General features: G+C 41.6%; 1 pseudogene; it reads right to left on the bottom strand.

Moving 5' to 3' along the window:
- Nucleotides 1-5,101: 5,101 nt before the first annotated feature.
- On the bottom strand, nt 5,102-16,949 carry LOC138839628 (chromobox protein homolog 3 pseudogene; annotated as a pseudogene).
- Between the last annotated feature and the right edge of the window lie 8,997 nt (nt 16,950-25,946).

The following is a 25,946-nucleotide window of genomic DNA, read 5'->3' as shown; positions in this document are numbered from 1 at the left end:
CCTATATGTGCTTCCCTAGTCATAGGATTGAATGAAGAGATTTCCCACCTAAACATTACTTTCTTCGCTTTAGTCAGAAGTGTTACAATTTAGCCTATGCAATCAGTACTCACAAAAAAATTTTTTTAAGATTGTATCCTGACCATATATTTGCCTGGCTTTGCATAACATACACACACACACACACACACACACACACACACACACACACACACACACACACACACACACAAACACACACACAGAGTAACAGTCACACACATACACAAAGGCCCATCACACACCTATAGCTAGGAAAAGTAGTGGTCATCACAGTAACCAGAATCACTGCTTTAATAACAGCCACTCTGACACCACAAATTAAGTCTGGCTAAAACTTCCATCCCTATCTGGTGGCTGGAGCTGGGTGGATCAGCTGCATCTTCTCGCTCAGGCTGCATTTGCTGACATTCAGCTGAAAGGCCCTTTGGCAACTAGTGCTTTATACTCATACTTTCCTCCCTCAATGGCTGGCGGCATCATCCAAAGGGGAGTGGGAGCCCCAAAAATACCAGGCAAGAAGGGGATACATACTACCTACAACCTCTGGCATCCTTAGAGAACCGAGAAGAATCCAGACTGCCTGACCCTGAACCACACAGCAGAAGCCTGTAGACAGAGTTGGAACTTGCATCTTATTCCCAAACATGCATTTTCACCCCTTCCTCTCCACCTGGTGGCACCACCAAGGATTGAAACTGGTCTCTGGCAAAGAGATAGGAGGTCATTTCCTCTTCAGTCTTGCTGCCACCTCAAAGCTCATGTGCAGTTCCAACCTCTAGCATTCCAAGCAGGCATCTTCAGACCATGTGGGTGGCAGGTCACATCCTAAACTAATATTGTCCCACTGGAACTACAGTACAGACCTTAATAGTTTTAATTATATGCTGAATAAATTTTCCTAGACAAACTTGTGCTTCCAATCCAGCACACTACTGACAACTTGTGTGTGTGAATTGTGTGTTTGTGTTTACAGGTTTGTGGGGGAGGGGTAATTATTTGATTTGAAATTAGGGATTGACTCAATTTCTCCTTGTTTTCTTTTCTTTCTTTTTTCACCCTGCATTCTTGTGTTGAAGGGTCTGATGTATCACCTGGAATAAGCCTCCAGTTCAGACACGTGCTTTATTGTTGAGATTGAGGCCAATTCAAACCTTTTCCTGGGCTGTTCTCAAACTATGAATCTCTGGTTTTGTTCCATGAATAACTAGGCTAATGGAAACTAGCAGCAATACTTAGCAGAAACCGCATTTTGATGACATAGGCCCTAACAAATAACAGTGGCAATGTGTCTTGACAAACTAAATAGAGCCTCAACACTTTCAGCACCTTTTCTACTTGCAGCCAGTGGGAAAGCTGCGGTGGGGAATCTCTTGTCTCTTTTGGGAATCACTAGCTGAGATTGAGTGGGGAATCCCAGTTACACAAAGCAACCTGGGGAAAGATATTCTTCCTCCACTGGTTTCTGGCATCATCTAAGAGGACGGCTGAAACAGAGTACAGAGGTGTACTATAACAATTACTATCATCAGTGCATAACCAGAGTTGATCACTGCCTACCCTATCCCCCACCCAACTCCACAGCAGAGTCACATAGATTCATCACTTTAAATCTGTTCCCAAGCAAGTACTTTTCATTTCCTATATTCTTGCCTGAGATAAAAATTATCAGATCAAACAAGGATCAGACCTGTGAACTATGACAGTGGATCCATTGACTGACCAGGAGTCAATTTTTTTCTGCCACAGGATGCTAGCACAAGCTCTTGGTTGTTAGAACCACCATCCTCTGCAGATGATGCAGGTGGCTGTTGGGCTTCTGTCCATATTTCCCTGCACATGAAGCATGCTTCAAAAGCTATATTTTATAGTATGCCGGCATTAACTCATTCCCCTCAGCTTCGCAATTAGAGTAAGAGACCAATCATGGGCAGGTGAACAGAGGGAAATCAGAGGGTTTGTCTTTGCGGGTTGTGTTGGGGGTAGCAGAAAGGTCTGCTGTCGATTGAATTCATATGCAGGCACACTACCACTGGAGCTATATCCCAAGGCCTTTTTGTTTTACTTATACTTTGAATAAAGTCTTCCAGTATTCATTACTTTGAATAAAGTCTTCCAGTATTCCTTCAGTTGCCTTATGTTTCCCATTGAGTGATAAGCATCACAATGAACGACTCTCTGTGCCTGCTTGCTTGTGTGCATGCCAGTGTGTATAAAGTGGTCATAGGACTTGAATTAAGCCATTCCCCTCCTCTTGTTTTTTTTGTTTTGTTTTGTGTTTTACTTTCAGGAGGCATTCCATCACTTTTGCCATGACTCCACTCTGAGCAGATATTGTTTCTTTGTTGTTGTTGAGACTGTGGGCAGGAAATCTTTTTGCCTGGGCTTGTCCCAAGCCTAGACCAACCCAATACACTTTTGCTTTCACATTAGCTAGCAAAAGAGGAATGGGCTGCTACAGCCATTAGAAACACCATTTTAACCAAACAGGCCCTATTGCTACTTGGTTAACCACAGAATAACTACAGACTTTGTCTATTCTGGGTGCAGAGCCCACTAATGGGACATTGTTCCTCCTGTCAGGGAGCAGTCACCTTGCTTCTGTTGGCATAGCCAATGGTACCATGCAGCCTGGGGCCATACTTTCCTCTTCTGTTGTCTGGGATCATCAACCAAGAATAGGCTGGAGCCTCAATTGCACCAAGCACCATGGGAAGGTGTCTTCTGCCCCAAGTACTGGCATCAGTATATTTCTGAGGTGGCCCCAGTTCCTCTGATCACATGACTTCACAGTGACACCAACAGGTATCAAGAGTTTGCATTTTAACTCTTCTCCCAACCAGTGTACCCACATAGTTCTAATTTTTTTCATATCCACATGCTGAAGGTACTTTTACCATACCAAGTAAGGATCAGACTCCATACCAGAGTCTTCAGGTATATAGCAAGGAGTCAAATTCCTCCTCCACATTGTTGTCAACATTTAGCTGGTAGGGAGTGGGTAGATTCTTTGTGCTCTTGAACAAAATAAACATGGAAAAGATACACACAGGTATTTCCTCCTCCTTTCTCTGTTACCATGCCAGGAATCACAGTAAACACTAGGATTTTTTTTTTTTTTTGGTTGGTTGCGGGGCTTGAACTCTGGGCTTGGGTGCTATCCCTGCACTCTTCAGCTCAAGGCGAGAGCTCTACTGCTTGAGCCACAGTGCCACTTCTGGTTTTCTGGTGGTTTATTGGAGATAAGAGTCTCACGGACTTTCCTGCCAGGGCTGGCTTTGAACCGTGATCCTCAGGTCTCAGGCTCCTGAGTAGCTAGGATTACAGGCGTGAGCCACTGGAGCCCAGCAACACTAGGATTTTCACACAGTCTGCCAGGGGCTACTTGTGTCATTCAAACTTCCATGCAGAGGGAAAGAATATCAGAAACAGAGCTCAGAGCATGGAGAAAGAGAATTCTAATTTACTCTGTGTGTGTGTGCGTGTGTTGTGTATGTGTGTGACACAAAGAGAGAGACAGAGAGAGGGAGAGAAAGAGAGAGCTAGAGAGGGAGAGAGGGAGGGAAGGAGGGAGGGAGGGAGGGAGGATGGGAGAGAGAGTGTCAGTGTCCTGGGTCTGGAACTCAAGGCTTGGATGTTGCCGCTGTGTTTGCTTTTCTAAAGGCTAGTTCTCTACAACCTGATCCACAGCTACACTTTTTTTTTTTTGAAGTTAATTGTAGATGAGGGTTTCAGGGACTTTCCTAATAAGGTTAGCCTCCAAACTCGATCCTCAGAACTTAATTTTTTTTGGTCAGTCATGGGGGCTGAACTCTGGGCTGGATGTTGTCCCTTAGCTCTTCAGCTCAAGGCTAGCCTTCTACCACTCGAACCACAGTGCCACTTCCAGCTTTTTCTATTTATGTGGTGCTGAGGAATCGAACCCAGGGCCTCATGCATGCAAGGCAAGCACTCTACCACTGAGACACCTTCTCAGCCCAGAACTTAATTTTTTGAGTAGCTACAATGTCAGGTGTGAGCCACTGGCAACCAGCACCTAAATTTTCTTTAAAAATATAAAAATATTATTGACCACTGTTCTCCATTATTTACAGCTACATAAAAATAAACAGCGAGGTAGCGTTCTGCTTAATAAAAACTTGATTTTTTTGCCCTTTGTGGAACCACTAACCCAATATTGAGAAGATTGAACCTGTATGTAAGGAATGAATTTATTTAATGAGAAAAGTATACAAGTCAATAATTATGAAATTTTGTTCATTCGTTTATGCCAGGAAGTTGTACAGTTCAAAATCTGTAAGCAGCTGACTATATTTCCATTAGCTGAGTCTAAGATATCTCCAAATTTAAGAGCTTTCACTAAACAGATTCCAATATTTTGTAAAGAAATGGCTCACTAGACAAAATTTTCAATGTCCACTTAGTTTTGCTTAGCCAATTAATGCAAAGGAGATTTGTCTTAATCTTATCTAGCTAGGATTTTCTTGATGGTGATAAATATTCCTTTCAGGAAAAGCTGCAAACAACCTATTACATTTACATATTTATGGCCAATTCCAGAGTACCTAAAATATGAGGCAAGTGTGGCCATCTAGCAAGAGTAAGACCAGCCTGAGCTTCTCAGTGACCCTGTCTCAAAAAGGAGGGGAGGCAGGGATGTCACTCGTTGATATATCATTTGTTGGTAATATACTTTACCTGTCATATGCAAGACCCTGGGTTTGGAGCCCAACACTTGTAAACAAGCAAAATCTCCCAAAATATAAACTTCAATGTAAGAATCTTTCATATATGTGTGTGCATGCGCACACACACACGCACACACACACACACACACACACACACACACACACACACAAATTCAGAGTGGACATTGAATACTGAAGTTAATGAAAAAGTTGTCTAGAATTTAAAAATTGCTGTTTTTGAATGCAGAGGAATAAAATACACCAACGAGAGGAAGCAACTACAGAAAGTCTTTATTATACTTCTTCAAAGTAACAAGTACAAATGATGCAAAAAATCTCAACTGTCACTAACACTATTTTCAAAGCCAACATATCAAATTTGATTTTAGTAGATTGTAGTTATTGTTTCAAACCATTAACACAAGAACCAAGACTCACAGTTTGTTTATATTTGTATATTTGTATATATATATGTGTAAACATATACATATATACACATATATATGTATTTATCACTGCGCATCACCTTCCGATGAAGGATCCCAAACTATTCTCTGTTCATAAAATTCAATTACAATTTGAGGACACTTAACATTAGCCTCTTTTGCCAACACCAAATCAGCTTTATCCGAATCTTTCCACTTCATGAGGAACATCAATCCTTCACTACTTCTTGTGGCACCAATTATTCGTTCAGGCTCTAGACCCCTAGAAAACCCCGTTGGATTATCACTAGCTTCGCTATTCTCTGTTGTTACGCTACCTTCAGATTCACTAGTAGCTTCCTGAGAATTCAGAAAAGCCTCGATTAAGTCTGGACAATTCAAATGCTCTTCTGATTCCCAGGTATTATCATCATCTGAATATCCCTTCCATTTCAGGAGATATTCTACCTTGCCAGCTACTATACGTTTGCCCACTACTTTCTCCACTTCAAATTCTTCAAGCTCTTCTTCAACATTTTCAGGTTTTCTGTTCTTTTTCTTACTTTTGGGAATTCTAGTTTCCTTGGAGGCCATTTTTAATTGTGGATATGAAGAGCTATTATTAACCACCTCAGATGCTCCAGGTCACAATTCTGTAGCAACTCTGGCTCTCAAGCCTCAAGCTCCAGACACCACCGAGGGGTTTTCTGTTAAATGGTTAGTCCTAGGAAAAAAAAAAACACCAGTCAGACTCATTGTGAAACTTCCCAAATCACCATGCATACAGACCTAAAAACCATACATCCGTGTGGAATTTTCCTCAGCTTCACCCTGGCTTCTGAGTAAGAAACAAACGAAGCAAACCAGACACACACCGCCAGGATGCTAAATCTAAATTGTCCTTGGAATCACAACCACAAAACCAGACAGGCAACCCCCCAAAATATCCCTAATGAGACATACCATAACCAACTTATGAAAATTAAAAGAAAAAAAACACCTCAAAGCAGCTAGAGAGAAATGCTCACATTACCTACAGAGGGGCAATGATTTAAATGCTATCACATTTCTTCTCTGAATCCAGAAAAGTCTAGAAGGTAGGGGTACATTGTTCAAATGGTGAAAGTAAAGAACTGTCAGCTCTGAATTCCAGGCTCAGAGAAAATAGGCGGGGTGGGTGGTGGGGGGTGGAGAGGGGAAGGGATAGTATGGGGAAACAAAGGAGGAGGCAACAATGCTTGATAAGAAATGTACTCACTATCTTGCCTATGTAATTGTAACCCCTCTCTATGGTATTTTCACAAAAAGAAAAGAAAAGAAAAGTGGGAAATAAAGGCATTCTCAGAAAAAAATTAACTAAAGTTGTATCAGTAATATCCAGCTAAAGGAAGTTCTCCATACAAAAAGAAAGCAGTATTAGAAAGAGGCTTAGAACTTTAGAAAGAAAAACCAAGAAATATGTATAAATCAGGGTGGCTATAATACACACACCTTTCCTTGTACAATTTTAAATCATACTGAACTGATGAGGACATAATATGACATGATAATGGGTTCCATCTATACAAAAATACACGAGAAATCTATATTCTAAGAGCTGGATATGTGGATAATGGGATAGAATAATCCCTACAAAATACAAAGCTTGGAGTTCAAATCTCAATACCACCAAAACAAAACACATTCTCAAATAGGAGGATAAAAACCTACCTAGCTGAAAATAAGTTCTCTCCACTTAGTAGCAATAAACAATTTTGATAACAAAGCTGGATGCTGGTAACACATGTCTTTAATCCTAGCTATTTAGATGGCGGAGGTCTGTGACATTCATTATCAATAACCATGAAAAACTGGAAGTGGAGCTGTGGCACAAGTGGCAGAGTGTGAGCCTTGAGCAAAAGAAGCTCAGGAACAGCGACTAGTCTGTGTTTCAGTACTATGGCAGACATAAAAAGTATTAACAACTGTAAACTATGATTAATTATTCAGGTATTTTAATATCTATAGTGTCTATTGAAAATATAAAAGGTGTATTCAAAACACTAATTAAATCAAAATATTAAAACACCTCACAGTAATGTAAGAAAGGAAAACAGGAAAGAGAAACAGAAAAACAGACAGAAAACAAAATATAAGAAAATGTTAGAATTTCCTAGGTGCTCACATCTGTAATTTTAGCTACTCAGGAGGCTGAGACCTGATGGCTCTCAGTTTGAGGCAAGCACAGGAAGAAAAGTGCTCTAGACTCAATTTCCAAGTAACCAGCAAAAGCTTAGCAGTTAAGAGTGGTTCAGTGTTATAGAAACAGCCAAGCAAGAGTGAAGGTCTAGATTCAAACCTCACTCCACAAAAAGTTATACCTAAGCACAATAATAAGGTTCAGGTTAAACAGTCAAAATAAATGAATGAGAAGTTATTCACAAAATATTTCCTCTCTTTAGCACCTGCTAGACAGATGCCATGTAACTTAACACATGTTGTCATTCTGCAAAATATATCTTTAAAAATAGATGTATATCTGTCTACAAGAAATGATGTAAAAGTACAAATACTTAAAAGGGTAAAGAACAATATATTACCCAGGCACTGGTGGCTCACGCCTGTAATCCTAGCTACTCAGGTGGCTGAGATCTGAGGATCATGGTTCAAAGCCAGCCTGGGCAGGAAAGTCCATGAGACTTTTTTTTAAAAAAATAATTATTATTTTATTGGGAAAATACCGTATAGAGGGGTTACAATTACACAAGCAAGATAATGAGTATATTTCTTATCAAGCATTGTTGCCTCTTCATTTGTTTCCCCTTCCCATCCCTTCCTATCTCCCACCCCCACACCCCCAACCTAAGTAGTAAAGTTCCTTTTTCGACATAACGACTTGTACATCTCAATGTTGCAATGGGTCCACCTGTATCCCTATTTTAACAATTTGTTTTTTCCCTTCCCCTCCACAAATTATACCAACATCAAATACAGTGAAAACGGGTTATACCGTGGGGGAGGGACATACAAAGCAACAAAGAAATCATCCTGGGCTGGGAAGGTGGCTCAGTGGTAGAGCGCTTGCCTTGCATGCCTGAGGCCCTGGGTTCGATTCCTCAGCACCACATAAGCAAAAAGAAAAAAACCGGAAGTGGCGCTGTGGCTCAAGTGGTAGAGTGCTAGCCTTGAGCTGAAGGGCTCAGGGACAGCGCCCAGGCCCAGAGTCCAGGCCCCACGACCGGACAAAAAAAAAAAAAACAAAAAAACAAAAAAACAAAGAAATCATCCTATAAATATGTTAGAAACTATCACATGAAAGAAAAAAACATTTGAATACTTATCTTGGGGTTCATTTCACCTCACATCAACTTCTCTGACCTTTTCTGCTTGTCTCAGACATATACTAGTTATTGCAAATAAGGGAAACCATGGGACCTATGTTTCTTTGGGCCTGGCTTACTTCACTTAATATAATTTTTTTCAAGTCTTTCCATTTCCTAACAAATGGGGCAATGTCATTCTTTCTGATGGAGCATAGAATTCCATTGTATATATACCACATTTTCTTGATCCATCCATCTGCTGAGGGGCCTCTGGGTTGGTTCCATATCTTAGCTATGGTAAATAATGCTGCAATAAACATAGTTGTGCTGGTAAATTCCCAAAAGTGGGATTGCTGGGTCATATTGTGAAAATACTGTACAGAGGAGTTACTGTTATATGAGTAAGGTAATGAGTACATTTACTATTGAGCATTGTTACCTCCTCCTTTGTTTTTTCCCTACCATCCCTTCTCTCCACAACTTCTCCCCCCCCCCCAAAGTTGTAAAGTTTGTTTTCAACATAGTGTCTTATACCTCTCATTGTTACAATGGTACATCCTGTAACACTATTTCAGCATTTTGTTATTTTCCTTGCTTGAGTTCGTATCCCAGGAAAAAGAGGCAGAAACTTAGGTCAATCACCTCCTTTGTTCAGGCTCACATATTGATGTGGGGCACTGGGGAGTCTATTAAAGAATGAAATCAACATGTCTTAGGATAAATTTGCCTAGGATGTTGTAGAGCCAGAATGAATCCTGCCCCCATCATCCACTTCCATGAGGCCTCAAGGAGAGGCCCTTGATCATTATCTAGAGTTTTGGCATCAAAGTCCAGTAAGACACCAATGGGGATTGAGACTGGGGGTGATGATCTGCTATGCTGGAGAAGCCTGAGGCCTTCATAGTCCACAATCTGACTTTGAATCCTCCTCTATAAAGGTGACAATAACAATGAGTGTTACAGTAAGATAAAAAAAAACTGAAAATTATGTTTATCCTGAAGCCCAGGTGCTTTGGCTTCTAGGCATAATAAATACAAAGGAAAGGCTGAGCAAGAGGGCATTTCCAGAGAGAAGATGGAAACCAGCACTCACCTTTTATTCCTCTGAAAGTTCCTCTCCCGTGAATGTGGTTCAGCCTGCAGCTGTGGAATCTTCTCAGTCTAGTTGAATGTTGACTTTGGGCAAGGAGCTGGGGAGAAGAGAAGAGAACCCTCTGCTATTTCCATCAAAGAACAGCCTTCCCAGAGCCTACAAGTATGTGTGAGATTGAGTAACCCGTATGCACACTCTATCACCACTGCAGAGGGAGCAAGGTATCAAAAATTCTTTGGAGTATATATCCAAGTCAGGAAGTCACAACACCTACAGATGTCAAATACACAAAGCATTGGCGGTAAATGAACAGATCAAAAATGGAAACAATACCACTAATGTAAGCATGAAGTTCACAAAAGACACTCAAATCATTCTCTGCATAGTGAGTGAGCAAGTAGGGCTGTTAGGTTCCATCTCCGAGTGTGAGGTTGAAAACTGTTGGTCACAACAATAATTTTACCTATACCGGAGGCTGAAATCTAAGGTTGGAACATAGAAGGCAGCCTGTCCGGCAAAGACTGAGAGAGCCTCATTTCCATTTAACCAGAAAGAAGTTCAAAGAGGAGGTGTGGTTGAAGGGGTAGAAAGGCAGCCTTGAATAAACGTGACAAGTATGAGCTCAAGGCTCTGAGTTCAAAACCCAGTGCCAACACACACTAAAATGAGAGTGCAACAGTGTGCCAACATCACAGAAACTTAGAGAATAATTGTATATGTGCTTAAATTTGCAAAAAGAACCAGTGAGAGGATAAATCAGAAACCAATACATGTACCTGTACCAGAGGTCAGATATGGGAATGCAAAAATGAAACCTTCCAAAACCAGGAGAAAAGAAAGGGGAATGGAACTTTTTATCTTTTCTACAATGTTGATTTAAGAACTTAGTAAGTACACTTGTATTTAAAAATGAATGCTAACAAGACAGAAAAGTGTAGTGGGAAAGCAAAAGAGATAAGAAGTCTTTGTAGGTTAAATACAAGCCCAGGATCAGTTTTTCCAAATATTTGATGGAACCAAATTCACCAAAAGGGGAGGCTAAGTTTCCTCTTCTCAGAGATACCTTACATGAGATGAGCTATGACCTTTGATCATAGACTGCGAGGAAAGGGAAATCACCTTCTCAAATACCACAAATATGAAAATTCTGCACTGGTTACTCACTCCTGTAATCCCAGCTACTCAGGAGCCAGAGATGTAGGAATTTCTGTTCAATGTCAACCCAGGCTAGAAAGTCCATGAGCCTCATATCTCCAACTGACCAGCAAAAATCCAGAAGTGGAGCTGTGGCTAAAGTGGCAGAACACTACCCCTGAGCTACAAAGGAAGGTGTTAGGGTTCTGAATTCAAGTCCCAGCACTAGAACAAAGACAAAAATTGAAACATGGTATAAGAAGCTGATGTGTAGTTTCAAGGGAGAGCACAAGCTTATCATGTGGAAATCTCTGGCTTCAAGGTAAGAAAGAGAGAAAGTGTTGGGAAGAGGGATGGAAGAAAAGAAGAAGAGACAGAGGAAAAAAGAGAGGAAGGCAGAAAGAAGAGGAAAATAAAGAGTTAATAGAAAGAAGAAGAAAGAAGAGGGTAGCAGAAGGGGGAAGAGGAAAGAAGAATGAGAAAAAGTGTAGGGAACTCTGAAGCTGCGCTGGAAAACCTGGAAAAGGTTTGTGAGGTTGGAATGCTCCCTCAGCAACACTCAGAATGCTGAGAACTGGCCATGGATGTGTTAAAACAGATAGCTCTGAAGAGGGTTAAAAGCTTAGAATGCTGCCACCTTCCTTAGTGCTGGAAGTGTTGAGAGCTAGACCTTGAAAACTAGATAAAGTGGAATATATTTTTTGGAATTTGCCTGGCTTGCCATCTTCTTCACAAAACAATAAAGGAGTCGGTTTTTCTCATAAACTCTGTTTTGTCTCTGATTGTAATAACAGTACAGATGCTTTATTTTCTGCATATATGCATGGTAACCTTCTTCATATGAACTCAAATAAATATGCTTGCTTGCGGGAACTTTGGGTCCAGGGGCCTGTGAATCTTGGTTTCCCTGTTTCCACTGCATCTCCTCTCTCTGCGTCTCTATGTTTTTCTCATTTCTTAGGCTCTGGTATCCCCATTGTCCTGCCTTGGGTTGCAGTTAGCAACAAAAATGGAAAGGAGTGAGGAAGGAAAAGAATGGGGCAATGAATATTGAAGAGAATAGAGAAGATATAGAAGGTGGAAAGAAGAAAGGCATGAAGGAAGATGAAGGAGGGAGGGAGAGAGCAAGACTTGTTGATCAGGGAGTACATGCTTTGCATTTTCTCCTAAAAGGGCATATCCCACACTGACTGCCATAGGATATTTAGGTGTCCACAAATATGTAGTCGTTTGCAGAACACAAACTTCTCTTTTAGCCATCTGGCCTCCCAACTGCTGGATGGGATGCAATCAATGAAGTCTGTCAGTGTTTCTGTTCATTTCCATTCTGGGCTTCCTTTCCAAAGTCTCCACCCAAGTATTCAAATTCTAGCCAAACTCCAGGACTAATCAGGCCAGAGTACAAAAACGAAGGGTGGATCTGGGAGACATCACACCAGAGTTTGACTAACATCTGTAACAAACCACCTGTGAAGACTTCCACCGCAATCCAATGTCTACTCTCCTTATCTCTAAGAGGTCTGCCTGCTCAGAAGTCATTGTGAGCATTCTATGAAATACAGTAAAAACTACTCGACCTGGTGTTAGCACTCAACTAATCCTGAGTAGTTCTACTGTAGCATGTGTGTGTGTGTGTGTGTGTGTGTGTGTATGTGTGTGTGTGTGTGTGTGCAGGTGTGTACATGCATGGCCAAGACCAGGGTTTGGACTCAGAGCCTGTTGCTCTTGCTTGGCTTGCTTTTCAATTAGAACTCTACCACTTCAGCCACACATCCAGTCTGACCTTTTGCTTTTTACTCAGAGGTAGACTCTGGTGAGCTTTATTGCCTGACTGGCTTCAAACCATAATCTTCCAAATCTCAGCCCACTGAGTAGATAGGATGACGGGTGAGCCATCATGACTTGCTTCAAAAATTTAATTTCTGTGTCATACTTTTCTGAAAGGTCACAAACTTTCTTTGGATCTATAGCAGGCCTTCTCTAACCAACTAGTCCTGGGTTCAGACAACTAAGTACTGCCTGAGGCAAACAGTGATTTGATGAATGCAAATATATACCTCCTGGAAGGGACTCCAGTGTCCTAGTGACACTGCATATGGAGCAGGAGTTGAACATTGTGGGAGGGAGGTAGATGAGTTAGGACTGACAGCAGAGGGCAGTAAATGAACAACTTACTGGTCATTCTACAATATAGTCTGCAATGTCTACAAATTGCAAGGCTCCTCATATCTTCCTGCTCTGCCCTCTTAAACACGTATTCTTTCATACTGCTAAGAAAGCTCTCCAGAGGCCCACTACTAAATGTGAAGCAGGTGAACATCCAAATGACTGCTAAATCTGCCCAGTTTCACCAGAAAACAGCAACTGTCTTAGAACCCAAAATCAGGAGATTCTCACTTACATCTTATTTGCCAGAGCTGGGTAAAATGGATATTCTTATTTTAAGGGAGGCTAGAAGGTGAACCTCTTTCCTGGGCTTGATGAAAATTTGAGGTAGTAATGGAAAAGATAGGAAAAATAGATATCAGATAAGCAACTGTCATTACTGCCCACATAAAACTTAATCTGTTTTGTTTACAAAGCCCCTTAGACAGGTACAAAACACTAGGCGTTCAGGCTAGAGAGCGCCCACCATACCATATATAGATCCATAGCCTTCTTATTAAAGTTGCCCTACTGATGTATGCTCTACATCAACATTTCATGACAATCCTTTGTCTCTGACTCCATACTTCTGCCTATCTCCACAGGACAAATTAGGTATTCTAGTAAAGCATTAAGAACTAGGAAGATTCATTATCATTTACAGCTGCAGAGAGAGTCTTCCTGAGTTAGGAAATTAGAAAAAACATAGCTGAATGTGTTGCTCCCTGAAAATGTTTTTCTGTGCGCAGATATGTGTTCGTGTGTGTGTGTGTGTGTGTGTGTGTGTGTGTGTGTGTGTGTGTGTGTGTGTGTGTGTGTGTGTGTGTGTGTGTGTGTGTGTGTGTGTGTGTGTGTGTGTGTGTGTGTGTGTGTGTGTGTGTGTGTTCTTGTTAGGGCTCGATTGAACTCAGAGCCTGGGTACTGTCCCTGAACGTTTGTGATCAAGGCTAGTGCTCTATCAAATTGATCTACAGTGCTATTTGCAGGTTTTGGAGAGTTAATTTAAAATATAAGCTTCAAGGAGTTTCCTTCATAGTGTTTGCTTCTTTTGATGCCTTTCCATGTTAACAATAACAAGAAGGGAACTCAGAGGCAGCACCTGTGTAATTTGTGTACTTTTTCTGATTTACTCTGTTTCTCAGGTTCTATTACAGATACTGTCTCTATGGAACTCTAATTTGTACCACTTTATACTGAGATAAACCCTGAAAGACTAATTTCCCAAAGACATACTTGTCATCCCCCACGTGCCAACATTTTGGCATCACTACCAGACCAACAGACCATATCATCTTCACACCTGCATGAGGAGTATCAATGGGCTTCAATGGTACCACAACATAACACATATCTGGATAAGACCTCTAGAATTCCCAGTGATGATTTACAGAAAATGCAGTCAGGGGCTCACCATTCCCCACACAAACCCCATTCCACTCCCCCCTAGGAACAATTCAGAAGTCCAGACTTGCACACTGTGTGCCACCAGTGACTCCCGCCACTCACCCTCCCAATTGAAGCGAGGAACCAAACTGGACAAAAGGGTAGGAATACTGGTGCTTTAGGATTCCTACTCATGAGCTAGCACTGAAGAACTGAACCTATGCTCCTAATCCTTTTAGGATGCATTTCACTTTGATTAAGGTCTCTCCATTTTCCCTAGGGAGCCTTGGGCTTTCAGTCTAGCAACAGGCACACAGCCCATTGTGCATATGAATCTGTCTGTTTTTGTCTCAGTTGGTTGTAGGTATTGAATTCGGGGATTCTCCCACTTTCACTTGTCCCACTTGTCTCCCACTTTTCACTTTTTATTGTGAAAATAATGCACAGAGGGGTTACAATTACATGGGCAAGGTAATGAGTACATTTCTTATCAAGCATTGTTGCCTCTCCTTTGTTTCCCCTTCCCCTCCCTTCCCATCTCCCCCCCTCTCACTTGTCTTTCTTCTTTTTGCTGGCTGTTCTATCACTAGGACCAGGAGTCCAATGCCATAGCCACTTTTCCTGAAAACATGAGGACATGCCATTGCCTGGACTGCCCTCAAATAAACATAAACAACAGCAATTTGCTCCCCAGATAGCTAAGATAACATGAGGGGTCCCATAGCCACTAAAAACACCATTTCAAAACCAGAGGTCCCACTGAAACGTAACGCCACCCTGTCACTACCTACTCAATAGGGACTAGACACCAGCTTTCTGTAAATAATGCTACCTGGCTTCCACAGACTACAACATGCTAGAATCTTCAGTCTCCTTTAGAGGCTGAAGCCTGGTGGAGGAACCTCTTTCTTCATCTCAGAGTAAATTAACTGATATTCTGTAAAAAGAAAACAAAGCCCAGAGGCAGCAAAAGACTTGGAGCCATACTTTTCTCTTACTCTACCTGGCTGCAGGATGCACTGGGAAGCTGAAGCCCCAACTATACCAGACTGAAGTGGGAGATGTATTCTGTCCAGCTTCTGACATCAGTGCATACCCAGAAAGGAGTACTGTTCACAGTTGACCAAGAAAACCACAGTTAGCACTTTCTGCCTGTTCTCTAATTACCACACATCATCCCACCTGTTTGCCTTGTGGCACTATCAACAAACCAACCTGAGAATTTGACACTAGACCACGGAGCTTCAAATATCTAGGCAGCAACTTCATCTACTCCAGTACTGCCAGTGGAGGTTTCATGAGTGGTTAGGAACTCTAGCTCCCTGCAACAGGCTTTAGAAGACAACAGCATGAGGAGGTTCATCACAAAAACCCCTACCATAACCAACCCCTACCCCCAATTGAACCTGCCACATGTTCCTGACACTGCATAGGATTGAGAAGTCTTCACTTTCACACAGTTTAACAGGAATAACTTGTGCCCCTCCCCCTATCAATTATAAAGAAGGACCACACAGTAGGACATGGAGAAATGAGGGTTATTGTTATTTTTAACCGTGGAAAGGTAGTATTCTGGTTTGTCATAATATGCAGCTGTAAAAGTAAAGCCTTTACTATTCAGTAGTATATGACCAAGGTCTCACACTTATTTCTCAATTTATCAGCAACATGAGGATTCCAGTCTAAAAAGAGGACAATTGTCACATGAGGCCACAATGGCTATATGCTTGTCCTATATACTTAGTCTGTAGATTGAAGGATACACCCACACTTGCTTGGCATTCTGTTTTCTTTGTGGGATGGAGGGGTGTTCCATCAGGCAGGCCATGCTAGTAGTACCATGGCCAGTGATTTTTTTTAACTAAAGCCATGGTAAATTTTCCATGCACTGATCTCAAAGAAAGATCCATTGACAACCACCTTTGTTGTGCATTAGCTAGAATAGTAGGATCACATCACATCTACCAAAAACAATTTTAACACCAGATACCCTACTAAAACATAATGCCTGCAGGCCCCACAAAATAAGCAGGTGTGGATACTTTGGATCTCTTCTTGAAGCTGGAGGAAGGTTGTGGATTGCATTCCTCCATTCAGCCTACTTATGAGAGATTCAGATGGGAGGCTCAGTAGCACCCAGGGGCCTATGACATACTTTCCTCTTCCTATGACACCAACCAATAGTAAGAGGGAATTCATATTGGATGAGGCAGGGAGTAGAGTTATCTGTCCAACTTCTGACACGAATTAGGGGATACCCAGATCACCTGACTCAGGACAATGAAGCAGAAGATATAAGCAGAGGAAGCACTTAAATCATGCTCCCAAAGCCAGTGGTCCACGGCTGAAGACTCAAGTTTTAGCTACTTAGGAGGTGGATATCTGCGGGTTGCTGTTTGAAGCCAGCCCAGGCAGGAAAATGCCTATTATACAGTTATCTCCAATTAACAATCAGCAAACCAGAAGTGGAGCTGTGCCTTAAAGTGGTACAACACTAGGCGGAGTGAAAAAGCTCATGAACAACCCGGGGCCCCGAGTTCAACAGCCCTAATGAAAACAAACAAACGAACGAAAAACTAAAACCAAAACACATGCTCCCAAAGAGGCTCATGTCATCCCAACTCTTACCTGATGGTGTCTCCAATAAACCAAGTCAGAACCAGAACTCTGGATTCTGCAACGTGGCAAACCACCAGGCAGCAATGTGGTTCACGCTAACACCTCCAGGGGAAATCTCCAGACTTCTTCGGCCTTTGCGCCGCCAGCCGGCAGCGTCTGTGGATGATGAAGGTAGAGAATCAGCTTCCATGAAGTGTCTCGACTTCGAGCCCGCCTTCCCCCACGCGTCTTCCCTCCTCTCGGAGTACATTCGCTGAGGTGGCCCAGGGTCCCCCACGACCTGGGTTCATCCTTTCCCCTCCACTGCCCGGCGGCACCATCCGAGAGAGAGCCGCACCCCAATGGCACCAGGCTGAGGAGCCAGACGTGTTCCCCCTACTGCTGGCATCCGGGATCCCTGACAGGAACGCCTACGGCCTAGCCCCAGCACGAGAAGGGAGTCACCCTCACCACTGTACCCCCGCTCCCAAAGAACCACGTGCCCCCCTCTTCTCTCCCTGCCGGCGTCTTCCAAGAACCCACTGAAGAGCAGACCTCTGCAGCCCCCACGCGGCAAACAGCCAGGCGGGAATCTCCTCAGCGCCGGGACTGCCAGTGGCCACCACGCCGACTGTTAGACCTCGAGCGCCCACGCTGGCGCCTGCGCACAATGCTGTCCAGGCTCATGACCCCACGCACACACGCGCATCATTTTGACCTTGTGGAAGATCTAGATTCCCGGATTGACGTACACGCCCCCAGCACTGGCGCCTGCGCACTATGCCGCCCAGGCTCATGACCCCATGCGCAAACACACATTGTTGTAACCCTGTGGATGATGTAGTTCCCCATATTGACACACACTCCCCCAGCCCCAATTCCAGCTACTCAGCTTACCATGCACAGTGAGGGACCAATCACAGACAGGAGGAGGTGGGGAAATAAGGGGTTGATATGGGGCTGGGAAATACTGGGATATGTACTCACAATCCACCACTGCACCTGTGGAGGCACGACACCAGTCCTTTTCCATTTCCTTAGGGTTTTCATAATGGCTCACAATTATCCATCAACTGCCTTCTGATTCTGTTTGCCAGAGTTGTGTCACCATGCCAATCTGCTCTGTGAGTCCTATGCTGATCTGCGGACTAGGATGCAGGGATTTGCTGCATCAGCTTTGTTTTCTTCTTTTAGAGGATGTTGTTTTAGTTGTGTCATGCAATCAGCACACACAACCTTTTTTTTTTTTTTGCAAACAGTGATTCCAGACATATGTTTTCCTGGTGTGGACCCAAACATACACACAGACATACACACACACACACACACACACACACACACACACACACACACACACACACACCTATGGCCCAGCATTAGGTAGCATAAAGGACTAGGCATCACAATAACACAAATCACTACTTTACAAAAGCTATTCTGTAACACAATGTCACTCTACCATCACTAATTATTTCTGGCTACAGCCTTCTTTCTCCGTTTGGTGGCTACAGCTGGGTGGAGGAACTGCATTCTTCCTCTCAGTCTGTATTAGCTGAGATTCAGTGTGGAGGTGTAGTGGAAACAAGCAAATTTTCTCTACTTTCCTCCTCTCATCACCTCAAGGGGAGTGGAACCCCCCAATATACAAAGAAGGAATGGAGAGGTATGTTGCCTAATTGTTGGCATCCTTTAGAGAGCTACAGGACAATGCAGATTGCATGATCCTGAACCACACAGCAGAAGCCTGTGGCCATAGTTATTTGCATCCTTCTCCCAAGCATGCATTTGCCATACTCCTCCTCTCCACCAGGTGGCACAACCAACAGGTCAAGGATTCAAGCTCTGGACCTTGCCTTTGGCATATAGCTAAGAGGCAACTTCTTCCATCTTGTTGACAGGCCATAGCTTCTACATGGTTATGACTTCTTGCAATCAAAGCTGGCATCTACAGACCCTGCAGGTGTCCAGTAACATCCCCAACCTACTTTGTCTCACTGGAGCTACACCACTGTATTTTATAGGTTTATACATTTTGCATAAGGTATGAAGATTTTCTCTACACCAAATTTTTCTTGCGATTGAACACAAAGTACACCCTCATACTGAAACCTTTTTCCACTGTGAGTTGTGTGTAGGTTCATGTGTTTGAATATGTATGTGGGTGTGTACGTGTGTGTTATTGGTGATTGCGGGACTTGGATATTTGAAATTTTCACCTAACTTTCTTTTGTGGGTGTGTAGCTTTCATATATAAATGAAAATGGCTAAATATTATTTTTTTCTTTTTTAAAATTTTTATTGTCAAGGTGATGGACAGAAGGGTTACAGTTACATACCCAAGGTAGTGAGTACTCGCCTTGTGGAACTTGTGACCTCCTTCCTCATCTTGCTCTCACTTTTCCTTCCCCACAAGTTGTACAATTCATTTCCAACATGTTGTCTTGTGAGTATCACTGTTCCATTGGTTCAATCTTTGTCCTTTGTCTCACCATTTTGTTGATCCTCTTCCCTTCCCTTATTCAGGTAAATATATATACAATATCCAGAATATCACATTCAAATACAGTGACAAGTGATAAACCATAGGAAAAAGAAAAAAAAACAAAAGAAAAAAAGAAATCACATAGTACAATAAAAACAACAACAGCAGCAACAACAATGAAAAACCCTGTTGCCAAGTCTTGAAGTTCATTTGGCTTAGCATCATCTTATATGGTCATATATACATAGCTATTGAGCTATTATGCTAATCTGCTAGGATTATCTTAGACATATACTAATTATTACAAATGAGGGAAACCATGGGATCTATGGTTCTTTGAGTGTGACTTACTTCACATTCTAGGTAGAGCACTAGCCTTGAGCAAAACAAGCTCAGGGACAATGAGTTCAGGGCCCTGAATTCAAGCTGAAGGATCACCACAACAAAATTGTCAAATTTTGACACATATTAGAGTAAATGTAGCTTATAAATGTGCTGCTCAAAAAGTAGTATTTACTCACAGAACAGCAAAGTAAACATTGATTTCTTGGGGGTAGTTTATTGTAAATAAGACTCTCATGGACTTTCTTGCCCAGGCTTGCTTCAAATTGTGTTCCTCAGTTCTTAGTCTCCTGAGTACCTGGGATTACAGTTTGAGCAACCAGAGCCTGACCAATGGTTCAAAGCTTGGTGATTTGACTGTTTGTCTAATATTAAAAGCACAACAACATAGTGTAGTTTATGTCTTCTGGTAATGATGGAATTGCTATTTCATGGGTAAATGTGTGTGCATGTATACCTCTGTGTGTGTGTGTGTGTGTGTGTGTGTGTGCCAGACTATGACAGAGTATGTATGAAAGAGAGAGGTAATGAAGAGATGCAAAGTAAGTCTAAAAATAGCATCAATTTCCATGCACTGATGGTTCATAGCTATAACCCAAGCTGCTCAAGAGGCTGAGATCCCAGGACTGAGCTTTGAACCCAGTCTGGGCAGGAAAGTCCTTGAGATTCTTATCCCCAGTTAACCAGTACACAGCCACAAGAGGAGCTGTAGTTCAAGTAGTAGAGTGCCAACTTTAAGGAAAAAATGGTTAAGGGACAGTGACCATACCATCAGTTCAAGCACCAGTGTACCTACATAAGTACACCTGGGTATGTTCATGAGTACCAGAGGATGTGTAACCAAACACATCTTTTTGAAGAAAATTTATATCCTGCACAGTTAATATGTGCTAATAAAAATGTAACAGAAAAGTCTCTATTAGTGCTTAGGATGTATGTGAGTTATTGGCTAAAACTTGGCCAACAGTCCACATGCTTCCCAGGAAACTAAACAAAAAGAGATTTGGATCTGAGAGACTTCCAAAACAAGGTTTGTTTTGCATAGTTGTTAAGATTAGCCATCTTTCTCATCCATTTTTAAAACAAGAATTGCGTTGAAAAATTGGTATCCAACTTGTACCTTCTAACCCATAAAGCAAAAGGATTGAAAGTGAAGAAATGTTAGTTATATAACTTACTTGGATTGTTTCTTTATTTCTCCTTATAAAGGTTCTACCTGTACATTGTGCGACCATTTGGAGTATTGGGAAGAACGGAACTCACAGAAGTATAATAAAACAACGTTTTTTTTTTTTTGCTGGTCCTGGGGCCTGAACTTAGGGACTTGGCACTGTCCTTGAGTCGTTTTGTGCTTAAGGCTAGAACAATACCACTTGATCCATAGCACCAATTCCATCTCTTTCTGATTAGTTTATTGGAGAGAAGAGTCTCACAGACTTTCCTGCCTGGGATAGTTTGAACCGTGATCCTTATATCTCTGTTGCCCTAGTAGCTAGGATTACAGGGATGAGCCACTGGTGCCCAGGTATAAAATTACTTCTTATTGGGTATTCTAAGTGTTGACAATTTGCTTGGTTCAGAAGGGACATTTTTGTACATTTTTTATTGTAAAAATGCTGTACAGAGGGGTTATAGTTCCATGAGCAAGGTAATGAGTACATTTCCTATTGATCATTGTTGCCTCCTCCTTTGTTTCCCCTCCCCACCATCCCTTCCCTCCCACCTCCACAACTACTACCTCCCCCCCCCCAGCAGAAGTTGTAAAGTTTGTTTTCAACATAGTGTTTTGTATATCTCATTGTTACAATGGGTCAACCTATATCCTTATTTAAGCATTTTGTTTTTTCCCTTCCCCTCCCTGAATTAGCGAAGTGTATATACAAGATGCAGGGCACTGACATCAAATACAGTGAAAACAGGGGTTGTACTATGGGGGAGGAACATACAAAGAAGCAAAAAAATCACATGGTACATTATACATACGTTAGAAACAATAGCAAGAAAGAAAAAAGATGGTTCTCTTATAGAAATAGATGGGCAGACATGTAAACAGAAAGGTTGTTTTTGTGTTTGGGTTAGGATTGTGCCATAAATGGGGCTTGAAATCTGAGCTTGGGCTCTGTCGCTGAGCTTTTTTGCTCAAGGCCTCTGGTCTACCATTTGAGCCACAGCTCAACTTCTGGCCTTTTGGAGATTAAGTGGAGGTAAAATCTCATGGACTTTCCTGACTGAAATGATTCCAAATTGGGATACTCAGGTTTCAGCCTCATGAGTAGCTGGGATTTGAGGCAGGAGTCACCTGTGCCCAGCTATCACACTGAAGTTTGAGAGGCTCATCCAATACTCTTATGTCTCTAAGATCCAGAATCAGCTTTCTTCCAAACCTGATCTAGAAACAATTTTTCATTCAAAATGGAAAAATAAAAAAGCTAAAGCCCATGGGAAGTACAGCATTATGCTATAGTTTGGAGCAGGGATGGTCTGTGAAGTCCCATGTGTGAAAAGGGTGGACACCAGACTTGTGGGCTGTTGGGAAACCTTCAGGAGCTTGCCTTGTGAAGAGATTAGCTCACTGACAGTGTGCCCCTCCTGTCTTAATCAAATTGTGAGCCACCATGTGGTAGGGAGCTTGGTTCCACTTCACAATGCCTCAGCCAATGCAGAAAAGTCCATGATATTCAAATCTCAACTAACCATCAAAAATTCCATGCCCCATGCTGCAAAGCAGTGGGCTGATCAATTGTGGACTAAGACCTCACAAACAGTGGGTCAAAAGAAACCTTTCCTCCAAACATGCTGCTAGGCAGCTAAACCCAGGCCAGGTTGCTGTCTCTTGATAACCACTCTACCACTTGAGCCACAGCTCCACTTCTGGCCTATGGTTGGTTAATCAGTGAAAGGTTCTCATATACTTTCCAGCCCAGACTGCCTTGAAACTATCATCTGTCTCATAAATAGCTAGGACTGCAGGCATGAACAACTAAGTCCCATTTCTGTGCATTATTTTTTTGAACAGAGGCTGAAAGGCCCATTCCCTGCACAGTGGGACCAGCACCATCAGCATCACCTAGAAACTGCATGGACCCTTGTGCCCCACTCTAGAACTGTTCTGTGCGTATTTACTAAAACATATTCAAATAATTCATGTGTACATTACAAGGGTGAAAATTCCATTCTTTATTGTTCATCTCAAAGTTCTCAGAGTTCAGAAATTGTTATATACCTGAGTAGATCAGTGATTCATACATATATATATATAATATTTTGATTTAATGATTCACAAATAAGTCTCTTGTACTAAACCAAAGATTAATCTCCAGTGCAATTCCTCCTTTTGTGTATTCTCCATGCTTGGGTTTGAAATGAAAAAAAAAGAAAAATTTGCATGATTCTGAATTTTCCCATGGCAAAACTCTTCATTGGGAACAAAAGTTACCTTTCTTTATCCATTTTGGATGACAGGGTGTTAGTAAATTTCTTGGAATTAACATGTATTTGTAGAACAATTAAGAAAATCAATAGATAGACTAGTATTTGTGACCTATTTGTATCCTTCATACTGATTGTCACAGCACTGAGGTAAGTGCTGGCTGGTTGTTACATCAGCATTACATGTCAACCATAAGGTAGTAGGTGCTCATAGTCTTACAAGGCTCTTCTTTCTTTCCTCTAAATTTGTATTTGTGACCAATACTTTAAAAATTATAATAACACATATCACAACATATATTTAAGTTGTTTATTAAAGTAAACACAATATGAACTATACAGGAATTTCACTACTTACATAGGTTATACACTCATTATGTCCACTCATACTGATTCCCTGATTTTGCCATGTCCCTCCTACCCCTTTCGAGCCATTCTACACATTCTGCAGCAATCTCTCTTAAAAGAAACACTCAGAAATGGGATGCCTATAATGAATTATACTTGCTTTAAAAGCTTTCAATACATACCTATTAAATTCAAGTCCTACCCAATTTACAAAACTTATATAATTTTTTTGACAGTAACCCTTGCTCATGGCTGGCACTCCACTATTTGAGCCATGTATCCAGCTGGGCTTTTCTATGGTTCTTTAGGTGATGAAGGCCAGTGAACTTCTCTGCCCAAGCTGGCCACAAACCCTAATTTTGAGATCTCAGCCTCCTCGGTAACTAGTGTTACAGTGAGTGCACATTATCAACTATATAACAAATTTTAAAACCTGAACTCATCCACACTAGCTTATGACTACAATAACATTGTAAGGAAAAGAAACACACACACAGAGAACACAGGTTCAAAAATATTTAAAAGTTCAATAAAGCATTTAAAAGTTCAATTTTTACATTTATGCACAGGATATGTTATCTGGTCAACAATACCACTTTCCCCTGAAACTTTTCCCATAGATTACACTGGGATTTCTCAAGGAACGTCTGCATTCTTGCTAAAGGCTTTGTTTCCCTGTGAGGTATAAGATCCCTGAACTCTCACACATACTTAGAGACACTTTTTCAATCTGATGGGTCATTTGTCCTATGAGAAGTCACACATACTTAGAGACACTTTTTCAATCTGATGGGTCATTTTTCCTATGATAAGTCAGGGAAGACTTATACCAAAGCCTTCCCCATACTGCTCATATGTAAAGGGCTTTTCTCCAGGATGAATTTTTAGGCGTCTTCTAAGCTGACAGTGTTCCCTGAAGGATATCTAACAGCAAAGGCGCCTATGTGGGCTCTATGCAGTGTGAAGATTTGCATGTACAAGAGGAGCATACTTTGCTCTACAGGCTTTCCCACAGTAAACACACCTCAGAGATGTTTCTCCTGTTGTGTATCTTCAGGTAACTCTCTTTTTTGTGTGTGAAAATACCATACAGAGGGGTTAAAATTACAAGGGAAAGGTAATGAGTGCATTTCTTATCAAGCATTGTTGCCTCTTCATTTCCCCTTTCCATCCCTTCCCATCTCCCACTACCACCCCCTGCACCACCACCCCTCCCCACACCAAAGTTGTAAAGTTCGTTTTTCATCATAACGTCTTGTATATCTCATTGTTGCAATGGGTCCACCTGTATCCCTATTTAAACAATTGGTTTTTTTTCCTTCCCCTCCACAAATTATAGCAACATCAAGTACAGTGAAAACAGGGGTTGTACCTTGGAGGAGGGACATACAAAGCAACAAAGAACAGAAATCCCACTTTTGGGCATTTACCCAAATGTTTACAAACAAGACCACACTAAAGCTACCAGCACGACTATGTTTATTGCAGCACTATTTACTATAGCTAAGATATGGAACCAACCCAGATGCCCCTCAGTAGATGAATGGATCAAGAAAATGTGGTATATATACACAATGGAATTCTATGCCTCCATCAGAAAGAATGACATTGCTCCATTTGTTAGGAAATGGAAAGGCTTGGAAAGAATTATATGAAGTGAAGTAACCCAGGCCCAAAGAAACATAAGTCCCATGGTTTCCCTTATTTGCAATATCTATTATATCTGAGTCAAGCAGAAAAGGTCAGATAAGGTGATGTTAGGGAAATGAACCCTAAGATATGTATTCAAATTTTTTTTTCTTTCATGCCAATGTTTCTTACACATTTATAAGATTATTTCTGTGTTGCTTTGTATGTCCCTCCCCCACAGTATAACCCCTGCTTTCACTGCATTTGATGTCGGCATAATTTGTGGAGGGGAAGGGGAAAAACAAATCATTTAAGTAGGGATACAGGTGGACCCATTGCAACAATGAGATGTACAAGTCATTATGTCGAAAAATGAACTTTACAACTTTGGTGCGGGGCAGGGGGGTGTAGCGTGGATGATTGGGTAGGGGGTTGAGGGAGGATGGGAAGGGATGGAAAGGGAAACAAAGGAGGAGGCTACAATGCTTGATAAGAAATGTACTCATTATCTTGCCCATGTAATTGTAACCACTCTGTACAGTATTTTCACAATAAAAAATAAAGAAAAGTTTAAAGTAAAAAAAAAGCAACAAAGAAATATCTTATAAATATGTTAGAAACAATAGCAAGAAAGAAAAATATTTGAGTCCTTATCTTGGGGTTCATTTTGCCTAACATCAACTTATCTGACCATTTATGCTTGTCTCAGACATATATTAGTTATTGCAAATGAGGGAAACCATGGGACCTATGTTTCTTTGGGCCTGGCTTACTTCACTTAATATAATTTTTTCCAAGTCTTTCCATTTCCTAACAAATTGGGCTGGAGCGGATGTGGACAGAAGGGAACCTTACTACACTGTTGGTGGGAGTATAAACTTGTTCAACCACTTTGGAAAGTAGTATGGA

The sequence above is a fragment of the Dipodomys merriami genome, unplaced genomic scaffold, assembly GCF_024711535.1.
Source record: "Dipodomys merriami isolate MVZ:Mamm:240054 unplaced genomic scaffold, mDipMer1.0.p SCAF_3, whole genome shotgun sequence".
NCBI classification, from domain to species: domain Eukaryota; kingdom Metazoa; phylum Chordata; class Mammalia; order Rodentia; family Heteromyidae; genus Dipodomys; species Dipodomys merriami.
This window is presented reverse-complemented; position numbering and strand designations above follow the sequence as displayed.